General features: G+C 51.6%; 1 pseudogene; it reads left to right on the forward strand.

Annotated features, from left to right (window-relative positions):
- The first annotated feature begins 283 nt into the window (after positions 1 to 283).
- Positions 284 to 391, forward strand: LOC130351503 (U2 spliceosomal RNA; annotated as a pseudogene).
- Positions 392 to 4,469: the final 4,078 nt, after the last annotated feature.

Genomic DNA, 4,469 nt, shown 5'->3' on the forward strand with positions numbered 1-4,469 from the left:
TCCTATGCAGATCCTAAACCCAGTATCACATGCAAGTAGGAGGCGAAAGAAAGGTTCCTGCCAAAGCCAGGTTATGGATTGCATTTAAAAATGGTCCATCAGAGTGAAATGGACTCCCATCTTCCTGCTTAGCAATAATGATAATGATATGGGTTTAATGTCTGCTGTGTGTACTGGTGGGTGACTGCCACCCAGCCAGGGTGTGTATGGGAAGCTGCCAGCCAGCCTCCCTTCCTACAAGTAGTGATGGTGCATGTGAAGGGGTTCCTCCCCTTTGACAGTTATCACTTCTCGTCCTTCTTTTTGGCTGAGATCAAATGTGGTGTCTGTTTTTATCAGTTTAATATCTGATATGTCCCCTATCTGGTAGCATATATTAAGTGCACCACCAGGTTTCAGTGTTGGAAAGAAAGATTACCTGTTTATTTGCTGCTGCAGCTGCTTGCTGGCTAGTCCAGTGGGCCCTTACTGCAGGCAAAAGACAATAGGTTGTGCCGCTTGTGTCTGGCCCCTGTTGGAGCGACCAGGCACAGGACTGCTGCTGCTGCTGAATGTCCTCTTTAATTGAATAAGCTCAGCAACCTGCACACCTGTGCAGGTTGGACATGACATGATAGGTAGCTGTCTTTCAGGTAGTGGGAGCTGAATCTTGTTAATTGACATGGGGGTGTCATTGCTGTTGAGTGACCATGCATTGGTACTGTGGTATTGGAATAATAAAAACAAATGTTGCCAGCCAGCCATCCATTGCAATAATGGATAGGACATCAGCTATGAGGCATTTGTTTGTACAAACTGCTGCTCACAACTAATGTTGCAATATAGTGTCTCCATCTGCTGGTGGTATTGAATAAGCAATAGTGCAATGATAGGGTCTGAAAAAGAAGAAAAATAAGAAGCAGCAGCATAGGAAAAAAGGAGGAAAGAAGGAAAACATGGAGAGAAGAAAAAAAAGAAGGTAGAAAAAGGTGAAAACATGTTTAAAAAAGTATTTCCATCTCTATCTCTCTCTATATATATATTTAAAAGAAATATATATATATATATATATATATATATATATATATATATATACAGAGAGAGAGAGAGAGATAAATATATATAGAGATAGATAGATACACATACATACATACATACATACATACATGCATATGTGTGTATTGTTGGAGTTGCAAATGTGTATGTAACCATGGAGATTGTAATGTCGCCTAGGACCACCAAAGAACAGCCTTGTCAGAAGCAGCACTTCCATGAGCAGAAGCAGCAGCACCATAGGTTGTCAAATAAGCTGGATTTAACCAAGACAAGTGAGTCCAATAGGATGCAGGTATGTCCTCTATCCTTACAACTTCCCGTGGCTTTTGGTTTTATACCGTTTGGGGACAGCCAAGGAGGCGTCAGAAGGCAACAAAGGTAAGTGTGTGCTTGTGTGTGTTTCCTATGCAGATCCTAAACCCAGTATCAAATGCAAGTAGGAGGAGTAAGAAGGGTTCCTGCCAAAGCCAGGTTATGGATTGCATTTAAAAATGGTCCATCAGAGTGAAATGGACTCCCATCTTCCTGCTTAGCAATAATGATATGGGTTTAGGGTCTGCTGTGTGTACTGGTGGGTGACTGCCACCCAGCCAGAGTCAAGGCTGGACTGGGATACCGGGAAAATCCCCGGTGGGCCGATCACCTTGACTGCCAAATGGCCGGTGCATTGCCGTAGAACGAGATTTGCCATAGAATGAGATGGTCCGCCTCCATCACATCCTATTGGCTCACTCTTGTCACGTGACATATTTAAACGTCACGCATCGATGCGCACAGCAGTGTCAGTTTGGCTATCACAGGGAGAGGATCTCCTCTCCCTGTGATAGCTAAAGCTGCACGGAGCGCTCATGGCCTCTGTGGCCCGACAGAAGTTCACACATGTACGCAGCTGATACGGCTGGCTCATATACACTTACTCTATTATTACATGTACTGTTGATCCACAGCGCTATCGGGATCCCGATGCCCGATGGCGCTGTCATCAGTGTGCGTCCCCGCTAGCGCCCCATGCCCGCAGCTCTACTCCCCGTCCCATTAACGCTCAGGGAGCGGGGAACAGAAAGTAGAGCATCGGGCGCAGGTAAAGTAGTACTGCGCATGTGCAGCACTACGCGAATAACTTAACCTGCGCCCGATGCTCTACTTTCTGTTCCCCGCTCCCTGAGCGTCAACGGGACGGGGAGTAGAGCTGCGGGCGTGGGGCGCTCGCGGGGACGCACACTGATGACAGCGCCTTCGGGCTTCGGGATCCCGATAGCGCTGTGGATCAACAGTAAATGTATATGAGCCAGCCGTATGAGCTGCGTAAATGTGTGAGCTTCTGTCGGGCCACAGAGGCCATGAGAGCTCCGTGCAGCTTCAGCTATCACAGGGAGAGGAGATCCTCTCCCTGTGATAGCCAAACTGACACTGCTGTGCGCATCGATGTGTGACGTTTAAATATGTCATGTGACAAGAGTGAGCCAATAGGATGTGATGGAGGCGGACCATCTCATTCTATGGCAATGCACCGGCCGCACCATGTTAAAGAAGACTTCTTGGCCCGGTGCATTGCCGTGGAATGAGATTTGCCATAGAATGAGATGGTCCGCCTCCATCACATCCTATTGGCTCACTCTTGTCACGTGACATATTTAAACGTCACGCATCGATGCGCACAGTAGTGTCAGTTTGGCTATCACAGGGAGAGGATCTCCTCACCCTGTGATAGCTGAAGCTGTACGGAGCTCTCATGGCCTCTGTGGGCCGACAGAAGTTCACACATGTACGCAGCTCATACGGCTGGCTCATATACATTTACTCTATTATTACATGTACTGTTGATCCACAGCGCTATCGGGATCCCGATGCCCGATGGCGCTGTCATCAGTGTGCGTCCCCGCTAGCGCCCCACGCCCGCAGCTCTACTCCCCGTCCCATTAACGCTCAGGGAGCGGGGAACAGAAAGTAGAGCATCGGGCGCAGGTAAAGTAGTACTGCGCATGTGCAGCACTACGCGAATAACTTAACCTGCGCCCGATGCTCTACTTTCTGTTCCCCGCTCCCTGAGCGTCAAAGGGACGGGGAGTAGAGCTAAGGGGGACGGGGGAGTAGAGCTGCGGGTGTGGGGCGCTCGCGGGGACGCACACTGATGACAGCGCCTTCGGGCATTGGGATCCCGATAGCGCTGTGGATCAACAGTAAATGTATATGAGCCAGCCGTATGAGCTGCATAAATGTGTGAACTTCTGTCGGGCCACAGAGGCCATGAGAGCTCCATGCAGCTTCAGCTATCACAGGGAGAGGAGATCCTCTCCCTGTGATAGCCAAACTGACACTGCTGTGCGCATCGATGTGTGACGTTTAAATATGTCATGTGACAAGAGTGAGCCAATAGGATGTGATGGAGGCGGACCATCTCATTCTATGGCAATGCACCGGCCGCACCATGTTAAAGAAGACTTCTTGGCCCGGTGCATTGCCGTGGAATGAGATTTGCCATAGAATGAGATGGTCCGCCTCCATCACATCCTATTGGCTCACTCTTGTCACGTGACATATTTAAACGTCACGCATCGATGCGCACAGTAGTGTCAGTTTGGCTATCACAGGGAGAGGATCTCCTCACCCTGTGATAGCTGAAGCTGTACGGAGCTCTCATGGCCTCTGTGGGCCGACAGAAGTTCACACATGTACGCAGCTCATACGGCTGGCTCATATACATTTACTCTATTATTACATGTACTGTTGATCCACAGCGCTATCGGGATCCCGATGCCCGATGGCGCTGTCATCAGTGTACGTCCCCGCGAGCGCCCCACGCCCGCAGCTCTACTCCCCGTCCTCCGACCCCCCGCAGCTGTACTCCCCGTCCCTTGCAGCTGTACTCCCCGCCCCCCGCAGCTCTACTCCCCGTCCCCCGCAGCTCTTCTCCCCGTCCCCCGCATCTCTACACCCCGTCCCCCGCATCTCTACTCCCCGTCCCCTGCATCTCTACTCCCCGTCCCCCGCAGCTCTACTCCCCGTCCCCCGCAGCTCTTCTCCCCGTCCCCCGCATCTCTACACCCCGTCCCCCGCATCTCTACTCCCCGTCCCCCGCAGCTCTACTCCCCGTCCCCCACAGCTCTACTCCCCGTCCCCCGCAGCTCTTCTCCCTGTCCTACGCAGCTCTACACCCCGTCCCCCGCAGCTCTACTCCCCGTCCCCTGTGAACGCTCAGGGAGCGATCCACAGCGCTATGGGGATTCCTACGCCCGATGGCGCTGTCATCAGTGTGCGTCCCCACGAGCGCCCCACGCCCGCAGCTCTACTCCCCGTCCCCCGCAGCTCTACTCCCCGTCCCGTTAACGCTCAGGGAGCGGGGAACAGAAAATAGAGCATCGGGCGCAGGTAAAGTAGTACTGCGCATGCGCAGCACTACGCGAATTACTTGACCTGCGCCTGATTCTCTACTT

This window comes from Hyla sarda, unplaced genomic scaffold, assembly GCF_029499605.1.
Source record: "Hyla sarda isolate aHylSar1 unplaced genomic scaffold, aHylSar1.hap1 scaffold_981, whole genome shotgun sequence".
Lineage (NCBI taxonomy): Eukaryota > Metazoa > Chordata > Amphibia > Anura > Hylidae > Hyla > Hyla sarda.